The sequence below is a fragment of the Mesoplodon mirus genome (genome assembly GCF_964341445.2).
Source record: "Mesoplodon mirus genome assembly, chromosome: 19".
NCBI classification, from domain to species: Eukaryota; Metazoa; Chordata; class Mammalia; order Artiodactyla; family Ziphiidae; genus Mesoplodon; species Mesoplodon mirus.
In genome coordinates, this window is record NC_138995.1 from 23435946 (window position 1) to 23451578 (window position 15633).

The following is a 15633-nucleotide window of genomic DNA, read 5'->3' on the forward strand; positions in this document are numbered from 1 at the left end:
CACACTGCTTGGAATGTCTCAAGTTTTCTCTTTTACCTACAGTTGGAGGAGGGTGGCTAAAACCAACGTATTTAATAATTTTATTTCTGCTCCCTTTCCAACCACATTTACTGTCACCCTCTCACCTATGCTTCTGAATATCTTCTCAAAGATTTTGCCCTCACAGCGTGTAGCAGACAGGTAGGAGATCATGTTTCCCTGTCTGAGCCCCTGTAGTCTCTTGAACTAGGAATGAGCCCTTGCCCCAAACAGCACACATTTGATTTTCAAAGAATTTGGAATTGATACTCAGGAATGCTGATTTTTTTTCATTATATGTTTGTCTTGAGAGAATCTCTAAGACTTATGGGATGTTTCTCAACAAAGAGAAGCAAGGAGAAGCAATCAGGGAAGGGAAAAGAATAAAACAGATAAGGACCAGAAAATATGAGACACCATGTGGTGAGAGACAGAGTCTTGTGTGAGAGAGAGAGGGAGAAGACAAAGGAGAGAGATAGAGAAAGAGAGACACTTAATTCCTGCTGTGGTCCCTGCTTCCAGACTGTAGGGTACCTGCCTTTGGCTCCATATGGGTCTTTCCTTCCAATAAATTGTCAGTTTTTGCTGTAGCTGGTTTAAATGAGTTTGAGTTGCTTAAAGCTGAAAAATCCCTGAATAAGACAATAAGACAACCCTCTCCAAGCCATTCCCTCTCCTAGAACGCCCTTTCACTGTGGTCCACTTGACATTGTCCTTCATCCATCAAAACCCCCTTTTCATGCATCCCTCCTGACCCTTTCTGGTCATAGATGTCTCCCTTCCATGCTTTTATAACACATCCTTTTATTGTGTTTCCCTGCTCTTTAAAATTTATTTCTTGTTAAAGGAATATACATGATCAATTTTTCAGGTAAAGTTTCATGTGTACTTGAAAATCTTGTGTATTTTTATTTTGAAAAAAATGACATTTTTTCATATAGTTCACTCGTATTTACATGTATAAATTTACACATGTATACACATGTGTATATATATATATGTGTGTATGTATAAATATTAGTAAATCTTGTTGAGTCATTTAAATATTCCATATCTTATTTTCTTATTTATTTTTCTACCCAAACAATTGAATTTTCAGAGACACATGTTAAGAATCAATATACATTTAAAAAATTGTTTCTGGTTTGTTGAAGCCATTAAATTTAAATGATGTCAGTGTTAGTATGTCTTCTGTGTAGATTGAATTTTATCGTTCAAAATGTGCTGTGCCTCCCACTGAATGCCTTTTACATTACTTTTTTGTGTCTGATACTAATCTTGTTTATAATAATCTTTTTTTTAGATATTTCTGGTATTCCTTTTGGAATCCCTCAACTTTTACAAGGATATTCACTGAAAATGCCCTTCTGTTGGGTATATTTTCTGTATTCTGTAGGGTATTCTCTGTGTTCTGATAAATGATGTCTGTCTTGTGATTATAGGTTCACTGTGGTGAAGATCTTCCAGTGGCTTTTTCTTCTGTGTGAAAAGATTTGCCATGCCTTGGAATCATTAGTTTTTTGGGGACACTGTCCTGCCTGACTGGTCCTGGGGCCCACACTCACTACATTAGTCATAGGAAAAAGCAGTGGTGCCTGCATCTTCACTGCTCCTAGCATAGCTCCTCTTTTAATTATGTAGGGGATGTCCTATTGCCTCTGTTAAAGAACAAAAATTCAAGTGAGCAAATTTTAAGGATCTTAATGGCTTTATTTAGCAGTTCACAAGTCAGGCAACATCCAGTCTGACGAATAGAAAGGATCTCTGAAGAGCTGTGTAAGGCAAGAGATTTTATAAGCAGACAGGAACAGAAAAAAGGAAGTTGTACTCGGCAAAAAAGTGGATTGGTTATTACAAGGTTACTTTCCTTATAGGGAATGGCAGGAGTTTCACAGGCAGTTTACCTAGCTAATGCTGATCAGGGAATTCCTGATATACTAGTTTAAGATTCCATTTCTGAGAGAGCTGAAACTGTAAGTTAAATCTCAGTTTGGTGACCTGTGGGGCTTAGCTTAAGTGACTCTATTTGGGGCTTATTTTCTTGTCTTTAACTCCCCCCACTTTTCAGTCTCTTAACTGTAGGCTTTGAGTTCTTCACACACAACTCCTCATTCTGCACCAGGTTTCTCTGGTAAACATCTGAGACTATGATTTCTTCACTTTCATGTGTTCCCATCTAATTTTTTATCATTCAGGGATCCTCTCAAAGTTTCTGGTCCATTGATCATCTTTCTGACTTGCCTATACTACTATCTCCACCTGCATACCTCTATTTCAGTACCTACCATAGCACGTTGCAATGATGTTTGTATGTATCTGTTTCCCAACATTCCTTAAAAGGAGGAATGGCTTCATATTCTCTAATTTTAATGCCTATTACTGTGCCTGCCACTGGAATGCTTAATAAATATACTTGGAATGAACAAATTAATGTTTCGTTCAAAAAAACGGCAAGACATTTTCTATCATTCTCATTTGACAATCAGCATTTTCCCTAAAGTTATCCCTCAGTGCTCCTAAAGAAAGATAGATTCATCATGAGACAATCCCCACTAGAATTTAGCCTTAGCAGATTTCACTTGATGAAGAACATAAAACCTAAACATGCAGTTTTCTTAATGGAACACCTTTCATGACCTTAGCAATAGCTTTGTGATTGTGGCATTATAATGAGCATAAACAGGGAGCAAAACAGGATTGTGCCAATAATAAAAATAACTCTTACTTTCCCAAAGGCCTCAGCAGCTCACCCAACATCCCAGAGCTCATGGTAGCTATTTCCTCCAAGAGTATAAAGACCACAGAAGACTAAAGAGAAGATTAAATAGATTTTGCAGAATCAAAATGTGATGAAACTACATTTCAATTAGAGGGGGAATGAGGAGAGGAAGTGACAAGGGAGAAAAATGTGTGCAGAACATCAGCCTCTCTAATCTCGGAAAACAGAGCCTCTCCTTGGAGCTGAGCTCATACTGACTAATCACAGAAATCACAGAGAGAGGATGAGAGAAACTCCTGAGGAAGCAAGGATCTGACAAACTTCCTTGATAACCTTGACTGCCTGGACACAAGAATTGGGCTGGGCTTTGAAAGTGAAAGGGAACCTGCCTGGCAAACAAGCTGAAACTACAGAAAGTTTAATTAAAGCTAGTAGGGAGAATAGTAAAAGTGGGGAATAATTAGGGCAGCAAGAAAAAAAGGAAAAAAGAAGCCAGAAGATGATTAAAGGAAGGCTCTGGGGGCATGAAGCTACCTAGATAGCATTCTGTTGACAACTACTAAAAATGAGTTTGATGTTTTGCCTACTTCTAGTTTAAATTTTTGGTTTTCAGGGTGTCTGTGTGTGTATGTGTGTGTGTGTATCTGTCTTTATGTGTGTGTTATCTCCTATTATCTGTATTTTTCCTTGGCTACCAGCTGGGTGGGAATGAAAAAATGCCATGATCCAAACTGGATTTTAATGAGGACAGTTCACAGCCTGCCAAGTCCTTGGGAATGAAGTTGGCGGGCTGGACCCACTGGTCCAGGAGGGTCCCTGCTCTGGATCTGAAAGCCCCTCTGTTAAAAGCTTGGCAGCCCTTCCACAGCTTCTCTTCGTCTTTGCCAAACAGATGAAGACAGCGTCTGGCTCTGAACATGTAATGCTGAAAGTTGCCATGACTGTCAAAGACCGAAGGAAGAAGCACTTCTTTTCCCTGACATTAGTATGCTTCAGATGCAACCCAGGGACCCTCTGCTGTTGTCACCTTTCCTGAGAGATAGCAACTTTTTTTATTCTTCATAAACACCAAAAATGCCACTTTCTACATTTAGTTTGGTAAGGACCCAAGAAGAAAAATTCTCTTCAAGAAGTCGTCCTTATGAAGGGCACTATTGCTTGCTGATATGTCTAGAGACAAGACCTAGTGTGGAAGAGTTTCAGGCAGTGAAGCTTAAGTTTTAAAAAAGCGTCAGAGGGGCTTCCCTGGTGACGCAGTGGTTGAGAGTCTGCCTGCCGATGCAGGGGATACGGGTTCGTGCCCCGGTCCGGGAGGATCCCGCATGCTGCGGAGCGGCTGGGTCCGTGGGCCATGGCCGCTGAGCCTGCGCGCCCGGAGCCTGTGCTCCGCAATGGAGAGCCCACAGCAGTGAGAGGCCCGCGTACCGCAAAAAAAAATAATAATAATAATAAAATAAATAAAATAAAATATAAATAAATAAATAAATAAAAAAGTGTCAGATTCTAAACTTCCTGGATATGAACTTAAGAAAGGGTTTGAATTCTTGATGGAAATGTTATGGGGAAGCAACAAAGCTCTCTAAGCAGGAGAGTAACATTAATTATTATGGTTAGTATTTCTGTTAGAAAAATGATTCTTGCAGACTGTGAGAGAGTCAGATTTGAGATATGTATGTAGCTGTTAAAAGTGAATGTGTGGGGCTTCCCTGGTGGCACAGTGGTTGGGAGTCCACCCGCCGATGCAGGGGACATGGGTTCGTGCCCCAGTCCGGGAGGATCCCACATGCCGTGGAGCGGCTGGGCCCGTGGGCCATGGCCGCTGGGCCTGCGCGTCTGGAGCCTGTGCTCCACAACGGGAGAGGCCACAACAGTGAGAGGCCCGTGTACTGCAAAAAAAAAAAAAAAAAAAAAAATGTGTGTGTATGTGTATTTATGTATTTGTCTATTTATATATGTAAAACTGTCTCAAATACCACCAGTAGTATGCATACCAAACATGATTTCCATGGAGGAATTAGGACAAAATGAAATCCCATGACAAGTCCTTTGACATATCTGCAGTCCAAATCTCCCACATTGTGGAGGATTCCCCAACTAGGGAAGAGAACCCTATCTGCAGAAAACTAAAACATGTGGTTCCAGTAGGGAAGTAGTTCTCAACTTAGAGTGCTTTAAACATCCATATGCCCAGTCTACACCCAAGACCAATGAAATCAAAATAGTGGGTATAGGACACAAGCAACAGCAGTATTCTCCACTCACCTCAGAAACATGCAAAAATACAGCTTCATTTTAGAATTACTACAGAAGGTTACACCTGAGACAAATTGGAGACAGTAGGAGACAAAATATCAAGGCCCATCCAGAAGAGAGTAGAATCACACTCAAAAAGTGAAAAATCACTTGCATTTGAAGAACAGTGTTGCATGGGGAAAAATGTGAAAAAGGCCCAAGAAAATTGATGTGCCCCAGATTGAAGTAACCAGGTCTCACTTATTGGGTGATGGATACTTGGCAGTTGGCATCTCAGACAACTTCAGAAGCAGAGAATGAGAAGGCACTAGAGGTCAGGCATCTTTCGGGAAACCTTCTTCATGTTTCATTGGCCTAATTGATTAACCTTACTTATTCTTAAACTAATTCCTGTTGTCATGGAAATGTCAAGAGCTGAAGGGGTGGTAGTGGATGGGCACCTGTGTACTCTATTTTGATTATATAAATCTGCATCTACTCATGGAACATAGAGCGGTGTCAACACTTCTGCCCAAATAATAAACTAAGTCACTTAGGTATTTCACATATAGATGATTACCAGTGTTCAATATTATTTTGATACAGTGGCATAAAAAATAGTTTCTTTTCATCCTCACACTTATCATTCCATGGTGTCATCTTCATCCTACAGGTTGAAGTCACTTAGGATGGCCAAATGGCAGTAGCAGTTCTAAGCCTCAACATGAACTTCATTGGTCTACAAAGAGAGAAATTGGTTTCTAGTAGTTCTTCTAAAAAGTGAGTTATATTCTTTGCCACAAATCTCCACAAAATTCTCAAAATTTAGTACTTTATATTATAGTAACATTGAAGGAAAATAGAATTTAAAAAATATGCATAACCCCAACCATCATACATTATTCAAGCATTTTCAGTTTTGTATACTTCTTTCCAGTTTTGTTCTCTGGTTATATTCCAACATTTATTACCTAGTAACTAGTACCACTTCATTTTCATTTTCATTTAGTTTGTTTTTACACACATACACATACACACACACACTATATGTATGTTGGTCACAATTATAATTTTTTGTTTCTGTTAAGCTTTTCCCTTATATATTAAATTCCCCAAAGAAGGACTATTAAAAAATATTGGCACATTTAATTTTTATAGATAAGTAGACATAAAGGTAAATAAATAGATCAATCTATTTATATATATATACATGGGGGTAATAAGTGCTTGATTCAAAAGAGTTTTATTAATTTCAAGCTCCTTTTGATATCAGTTTCTATAATCACTTCAAGAAGAAAAAAAAATTGTATGGTGTGTGTTCCCTATATTGTGTGCTAACTAAAAGATTATCAATTATCTGTTGGTTAACTTTGCTAACCAAGAGATAACTTAAAAGAAGTTTTAAATTGCATCTTTATCAATAGTAAAGGTTGACATTATAGAGTCTCAATACATGTTTTTTATGAGAATAGATTTTTTAGGTTTGTTCGTATACTATTTATTTATTTATTTATTTTTCGCGGTATGCGGGCCTGTCACTGCTGTGGCCTCTCCCACCGCGGAGTGCAGGCTCAGCGGCCATGGCTCACGGGCCTAGCCGCTCTGCGGCATGTGGGATCTTCCCAGACCGGGGCACGAACCCACGTCCCCTGCATCGGCAGGCAGACTCTCAACCACTTCGCCACCAGGGAAGCCCTATATTTTATCTTAAGTAATTTTCCTTGCATCAAAGTCTTTTAACTCAAAAGTTCATGCTTTATGAGATATCTGGCTAATGTTGAAAGGTCAATTGTAGAATCAGTAATCTAGGATGATAGAAATAATCTTATCCTCTCAGTTTCTTCCTCTTCGTTAACTTTGGACCCATTAACTTGGTTCTCTAGTCATAGGAATTAATAGCCAATGGATAGATTTTCCTGTGTTGATATTTTAAAAGATTGAGAAAGACTAAATGACAGCTTGACATACATGCTTTTTTCTATAGTAGATATCTAAGAAGAGATTCATCATTAAAGTTTTTCTTGATGTCTGAATATCTAATGGCAATTTAATTTTTTAACTCCAATTCACACTTCCTGAAATGGGGATTTCTGATGTCTTACTGCCCTTAGAAAACATCAACACATATCTTAATCACTACTAAACCAAAGTCATTATTTTCTTTGAAAAGAGAGTTGGCATAACAAGTTGTTCATTCAAATGAAATTACTTCATATTTTCCCATTGTTATAGTCTTGGTTATTCATATGAAATCACTTTGGAATCGAATCATTTATAAAGTGATTGGAAAATACTTCTTACCATGAAAATATTCTAATAAGTAGCTCAGATGAGAGGCTAGTTGGCTTAATTGAAGGAGCACTGAACAGTTAAAATGTGGATTTTAATGTTAGTGCTACGTGACCAGAGTCAAGTCTCTTTGCTTCTCTGCAACTTACTTTACTCATACGTAAAATGAGTGGGTAGGTCTAAAACAGCGATGGGAACATGGGTTATGATTCATACAAAAAATAATGTATAGAGGTTTATTATTTTTTCATTCAAAATTAAAATATATTTATGTAGGATAATGGGGGAAATGTGTATTTTTGCTTTGTGTAATACAAGAATGCTACCATAAAAATGTGGCATTGTGTTAGCCAATGTGTTCAATATATTTTCCAAAGACAAATGCAACAGTATCTTCCATCCCACCTACTCTTCTATAATGTTAGCTTGACACTCTTTCCGTTGAGAGGTTGGGTATACATCATTTTTTCTTTAACCTGGTTGGATTTGTGTCTGCTTTGGCCAAAAGAGTATGGTGAAAATGACACTAGGTAATTTCAATGGTTGGTTTATAAAAGTCAACGTGGCTTTTGGAATACTTGCTTTTAGAGCCAACTAAGAAGTCCAACTTTCCTGAGGTCTCCATGTCACATACAAAGTTCATTTGCAGATGCTCTGGTTTACAGGCCCAGCTGAGATCCTAGTCAACAGCCAAATATGTGAGTCAAGATACCTCAGATGTTTTTACCCCTAATCATTGAGTCTTACCAGCTGAGGTTCCAGACATCATGAAGCAGAAATAAGCCACATCATTGTGCTGAGTCCAAATTCCTGTCCCACAGAATCCATGATCATTGTAGAGTTGTTGTCTTCTGTCACTAAGTCCTAGGGTAGGTAGTTAGGCAATACTAAGCAAATAGGAATTTTGAACTTGGAAGTAAAGTCCTATAAAATATTGCATATTGTATATAGTACTATACTATAGCCAACTATTCTATACTATTCATAATAAAAACCTAAACCCTGTAACATAGGCTTTGGGACCAAGCAGAAGCAGTCAAAGCCTTGAGGAAACCTTTAATGAAAGCTGGAAGGACCTTGATGGTCAAGGCTTGGAAGACTGGGAAGAAAATAATACAAAAAGCTGTAGGAAAGGAGACAGTTTATGAAGTTGCAGAAAATTTAGTAAAACTGTCACCTTGAGTAATGTGGAAATTATGAAATGTACTTAATTAACTTGATGAGATAGTGATGGGTATTTCCAGATGGAATAGAGAAGGTACCATCTGCCTTCTGTAATAAAATAAGACAGAGATGGACTAAAGAATAAACTATTCAGTTCCCAAGTATAATTTGAAGGATATGTAAAGTATCCAGAACAGTCCTTCAGACAGCAGTGGGTTCTCAAATAAAGAAAGGTTCTCTGGACCAAGATCAATTCTGGGATGGAAATGTAAGACCCATTGTTAAAACCTCAGAAAGATCTAAGGTGATGTTTCATAGAATGTTTCAGAGAGCCAAAACCCTTGCAAGGATCTTAAGAGCATACATTTCATTAAAGAAGCAGGGTTTTTATATTTTAAGAGCATGGTAATACTCACCCTAAGCTTATACTTTACATTTATAGCCCCAGAAGACTAGGACTTTCCCCATTTCCTAATTGTAAACTGCAAGAAATAATGGTTGTAGGCTAATGGTTAACTGAATATGAATTAAATAACTGTTTATGTCATAATTAGTTCAAATAGTATAATATACTCATTTAGTACACTCCAGAGCACTATGCCCATGTGTTGGGCACACCAGTACAAAACTTCTTGTCAGGAAAGTACCCCATCAAAGAAACTGAAGTGATTAGTACCTAGAGAAAAAAGTGACCTTGGCTTTTGGACTGGTCAAACACCACAAGAAGTGTGTCTATAAAGCCATATACAAGAAAACAAAAACAAAACAAAACAAAAAAAACAAGGGCAATTGAGAGAATGTTGCATTTTGGAACAAGTTCTGTTTGCATCATCAAAAATTTTTTTTTTCTGTAGCATATAGTGTTTTTTTCCTGTTGTCATGCAAAATCCTTACCTAGGGTAACTGTGCTTAACATATACAGCAGCTTGTCTTATCAGGCAGTGTTCCATCTAAATCACAGTAACATTAACAATTCTTACAAATATATGCTCCTGTGTTGTAGGGCCACACACTGGGAGACTTTAGCAGGTCTCAGCTGTGAGGAGATCACTGTAAAATAAATGAGTTTGTTTCCATAAACACAATAGTGCTTCTTATTAAATATCAGGGAGAGATTATTATAAAGTATAGTAAAGTAACCATAAACTGGTAGAAATTAATAAAGTGCAATTCAGAGAAGATGCTGCTTAAATATAAAAGATATACAACCTAACTTTGGTTGTCCCAAAGGATGGAGCACAGAACCTTGTCGTATTTGAGCCAAGTGTTTAGACCCTGTCTATTTATAGAAAAATAACATTTACTACTTACTTGGGAGAGTTCCCACTGAAAGAATGCTTTCAAAGAGGGAGTGAGCCTTTCACTTTCAAATTTGAATGTGAAACTAGAAGCTTCTATACATTTTATACAACTGCCAGAAAATCACAATTGTCTCTATTGTGATTTTCCAAGGAAATCTAGTTTTTGTCCCCTGGACATAGAAGCATTGTAAAACTGTCAGACAGGAAGCCCTCCCTTGAGGAAAGAGACATTTGCAGTACAACCGAGCAGCTGTTGCAGCAATCTCCCAGCAGTAATATTTACAGTACTCCATTTCAGGTACTGTCAGTGCCACTCATACTGCAAATTCAGTGCCACCACCGTTATTGAATCTAATGGTCAACTGAAGCTAAATTAAATTGCTGTTTTTGTCATAATAGGACCAAATAGCATAACATACTCATCTACTCAGGGCAAGGGCAGCCTACTCAGAGCAACAGTGCTGAAAACATGTTGTCTCTTAGGAAGATGTGTTATTCGTGTTTCTGACCACACTCAGAATGTTACTTTCCCCTGAGATGTGGGACATGGCATCACATTGCCCTGGGAGATGAGGAATGTCACTCTGGGCATGAGAAGTTCAAATGCACCAGCTGTTAAGCCTTTGAAATGCAGGCACTTTCTACTTGCATTATATGTTGTTAAAGTGCATGAGGTTGCAAAAGTCACATGTGCAAAAGTTAGATAAATAAATGCAAGCTCTTGACTCACTGAGATGTGATGCCAATCTAGATAGAATGTATGTATCTGGAGATTGATTAGCAAACTACCAGCTAATTGAAATCCACTGTGACACTTTACAATCACAAAGCTAGTTCTTAACAAGATTTATGTTGGAATCCTGACCTCTTGAACCTTAATACTATGTTACGCTAAGTCCAGACTTTAACCCATTTCCTCTCCTTCCTGTACCTCTCCATGGTTTCATGGTCACATTACTTTCAACATCCATTTTTGTCTCTCATGTCTCTCATGCCTATCTCCCTCTCTCTCTCTCTCTCTCTCCACCTCTCTCCCTCCCTCCCTCTCTCCCTTTCTCTCTCCCCCTCCCCACCACCCCTTCCTCTCCCTCCATCTCTCATACTGAACCAAACATAAAAGAATAAATATCACTGGTTTATTTTTTTTAGGCTGTGCATTCATTGCCCCCTCAAAATTCTAATAATCACCATTTTTTTCCAATGTCATTGCTCAAAACTGATTTCGCCATTACTTCCATCTTTCTAAGGGAACCATGTCCTCCTCTCATGCGTTGTGGAAAGGAAAAAAGGTATAATATGTGTTACAAGGAGAAAGAATTTAAGATTCCAAACAGTAAGCTGTAACATTAGTAAAAAAAAAAAAAAAAAAAAGGGCGAGGGAGTGTGGAAACTAGCAGAGGTTGGCCAAATATAGTGGATACTAAGGAGAAGGAAACAATCTACCATCTGGTATCTTCTACCATCTTTTCCTTGAAGAAAGCACATTTGACATCACAAAATACTCGTTAAATAATCTTAGATAAAAGGATGGCCTTTAAAAAGACAATATATATATTTGAAGAGTCAGCTTCATTATCATCCTGTCAGCAATGTTATGACCATTCAAGCCATGGCTAAAGTTCATTCCTTTTAGGTCTGTGAAGCTTTGCCCAAATTTCTCTAGACAGGATAAATAGAGGAAGTATGGTGAAGTATGAAAAGCATAGATTTTATTGCTAAACAAACTTTGGCTCACATCTGAGCTCTGTGGCCTCTGGAAAATTAATATTTTAGAGTTTCAGTTTGCTGACTTTCCAAATTTGTAAAAAGAATGCAAGTGAAATAAGAATTGTGAAGTACAGTCCATGCCCAGCACGTGTGAAGGTTCTGTAAATGTATGTTCTTTCCCTGTTCTTCTATTCTACACTCTCAGCAGAGCATATGTAACTTGCACACTGCCAATCCTACTGAGATTCAGTAGAGATCTTTGTGTCCTTTTGGAATCCAGGCTCTCTGCTCCCTTCCCTAGAATGTGACCTTAATAGCAACAATAACTAACATTTACCAGATGAATTGTCTATGTGCATGAGTGTGTATAAGTGTGTCAGACATGGTACTAAACCTTTTTTGTGTATTTTATTTAAATTTTTCAATATCCCTCAAAGGAGATACTATTAAAATTCCTAGATGGGGAAATTGTGGGTCCAGGGGTTACATAATGTTGCTCAGGTCACAAATGAATGAGAGGAGTAACCAAAACTTGGATCTTGCAATATAATCCCAGTACCCATATCTTAATCACATCACTTCACTGCTTTTTACACTGCACAGGTGTAATTCATCTTTGACAAAGTTACAAAGAGGCATAATAAAAACAGAGGTGTGCATGATCCCAAGAAACAGAAATAATGCTAGATGAGTATTCCTGCTAACTTACTTTCAGAGTAATTCTGCTATAGTTGGCACGCAAAGAGTTATTTTTTTGCATCTTGCTGAACTCTGAATGCAGCTAACCTAAGATTACCTGATTGATGGTGGTGACACAGTTTTATGTGCAGCAAGAAAGAATATGGAAGCTTGTGGCATCTCATCAACTCTCTAATTTCCTACATTAAGCAACACAAAGTGGTTAGACTGAAAAGACACTTTACCATTCAGTGGAGAGAAAGCTGCTTGATTTTATTTCCAGGGAAATTAGCCCCTTCTTACTCCCTTTTTGTCTTTAGAAAATAGAAGGGGAGGAAAGCACTACGTTGATAGGCTTTCTAAGAAGTCTTTGGCCCAAGAGAAAACAAGAACTAAATTTAAATGCTATGTAATATGACAGGTCTTGTACCAGTTTTAACGGAAACAGCAACTATCATTCAACAAGTATGTGTGCTGCGACAGGCTTGGAATCAACACTCACCTGCACCATCTCACTCGTGTGTCACTACCCACTACTGAGATGTTTGTGATTACCTTTATTTTCATATGAGGAAATGGAGGCACAATAATTAAATAAGTGCCCAAAGTCAAGGATTAGTGTTGAAAATGAGATTTGTAACCAGACAATTTAACACTACTGTCTGTGCTATTAACCCCCGTATCCCACCAACAGAAAACTGTGACCAGAATGGGGGGTGGAAGCAGAGAGGGGCATCGCCATTCTCAGAGAGTGGAAACTTTGGGGGTCAGAGTTGGAGCAAGAGAGTAACAACCAGTGGTTTGCAGTCCCTCCAAATGGATTAGGGGCCTTTGACTGATTTTTGTTTTATATAAGGAAGCCTTTCATAACATATAGTACTTATTAAATTGAACTACATTAATACAATAATATTAGAACAATTCAAAATGGCTTAGTTGTGAGGTAGTAAACACCTATTCTCAGACATTTTCTCAATAGTAGATGACCCTGGTCTGTTCCAAATATCAATGTTGTTGTTACTCCCTAGCACCTTTCAATAATCTTAGTCCATTCAGGAAGCTATAATGTGATACCATAGACTGAGTGAGTTACAAACTGTAGAAATTTATTGCTCATAGTTCTGGAGACTGGGAAGTCCATGATCAAGGTACTTGCAGACTTGGTGTTACGGTGAGGCATGCTTCCTGCTTCATAGACACAGTCTTCTTGCCATGTCCTAACATTACAGAAGGGACGAGGGAGCTCTCTGCAGTCTCCTTTATAAGGGCACTAATCTCATTCTTGAGGTCTCCACACTCATGACCTAATCATCTCCCAAAGGCCCCACTTCCAAATACATCACTTTGGGGATTATGTTTCAATACAGGAATTTGGGATGGGGAGGACACATTCAGTCTGCAGTATTCTGCATAAACAAATACTACTACTTCTCTCATTCCTAGAGAAGACACTTTCCTGGTGAAACTTAGTGTTACTTGGCTAGAAAATCTGAGTTCCTGGAATCAGAAAGCTTCTCCCTCATCAGCTGTGATATTGTGATTTACAATGAGAAATATATATATTTGTCTTTGCCCCTTTTTCTGGCACAAAGCTCCTAAAACCCTTGGAATTTCCTGTGGTGAGAGCTGAGAGCAATAAAGGTGTCTTTTGCAGTGTCAGTGAGTTGACTTCTGGAAAGTACCAAAGGATGAGGGTTGTTAGCCAGTGAAGCCAACACTGTGATTAGAAGGTTGGGAGTTGCAGTCCCAGCCAGGCTTTGGGGAGCGGAGAGGGGCTCGATAATAAGCTCAATTGCCCGTGGCCAATGATTTAATCAATCATGCTTATGTAGTGAAGCCTCCATAAAAAACAAAGGAAGGGGTTAGTGAGCTTCCAGGTTGGTGAAAACGTGGAGACTCAGGAAGAGTGGCACGCTCAGGGAGGGCATGGAAGCTCAGAGCACCTCTTCCCACATACCTTGCCCTATGCATCTCTTCCTCTGGCTATTCCTGAGTTATATATACCCTTTTATAATAAACTGATAATCTAGTGAGTAAATAAACATTCTGAGTTCTGTGAGCTGCTCTAGCAAATTAATTAACCCAAGGAGGGAGTGGTGGAAACCTTCAATCTACAACTAATTGGTCAGAAGCCCAGTGACAACCTGGACTTGCAAAGGGCATCTGAAGCGGGTGGGGGTGGTGTTGTAGAACTGAGCCCTTAACCTATGGGACCTGATGCTCCCTCTAGGTAGATTGTGTCAGGATTGAGCTGAATTGTAGGACACTGAGCTGGTGCTGGAAAATAGTTTGGTGTGGGGAAAAATCCACACATTGGCAGTGGTTTCACAGTTGTATCAGCTAATCCTTTCCCTCTTTCTATTTCTAACCCATGTTTCAGAACTTGGGGCAAGTCTCACCTTCTTCAGTCTTTCCTCACCAAGCTTCCTCACCAACATCTTCGAGCTTCACAAGGATCTCATTTCACCCTTATGGAAACATTTATTGCCATTTTTAGTGTTCTGGGTGGTTTGGTTCTGCCATACTGATGAAACTATAAACCATAGAGAACAAGAGGTGTGGACAGATAAGTGCAGTGGTTTCCAAACTTCTTTTCAAACACAAAAGTGTACAGAATTCTGATATAGATAATAGATGGTAGCAGGGATGCTCTGGTGGATGTGAAAGTGCCGACTTCTGAAACTGTCTCCAGTTTCCCTGCCCTTTCCCATTCTTTCTCCAAGAAACTAATGAGCAAGCAACTCCAAATCAGGACTGAATTCAAACTCAAACCTACTGGGTAACTGCAGACAAGTCCTCATTTATCTGGGCTTCTGTTCTTTATCTTTGCATTAGGAATTACATGCTAAACTCAAGGGTTAAATTAAGGTTTCAAGGAGAAATGTTTCACTTTCTTCTTTTAGTGCTTCACGTGCCCTTCTCCAGCCTGTTTTTTATTTTTTTCCTTTCTCCCATTCTTCCTACCCACCTTCTTCTATAATATCTTTCATAATGCAGTGTCCGTGGTAAGCCCCCCCATACATTTCTTCATTTATCGTTTCATTTCCTGAATAGCAGAGATTCATTTTGAATATATTATAATTACAGGTATATGTAGGATGAGGTGCACTAAGAAAATAATATAACAGCCACCATGTTGGTGATGCTGGACATATATTTATAGAGCAATTTTTTATGTACAGAAATAGAGTTTGCATATTCATGGAGTATGTTTTCCATTCCACGATACCACATTAGGCAATATATTACATCTCCTGGCCTGCTTGATATTCATTGCTAATAAAGTCTCATAGAAATAAAGCTATGTGGTAATAGAATGGCAGGTTTTTATTACAGAGATGTTTCTCTTATGTTAATTTATCATTTAGATGATTTACGCTAATAAGTGTAATTTCTTAATATAAACAAAACTATAGTCAAATTTTGAAATGATTCTACCTCTGGCTGGCACATTTACATACCTCACAGTTTTATTAAATATATTCTGTGGAGATAAAACACATTTTTTGCATAACAATCACCTCC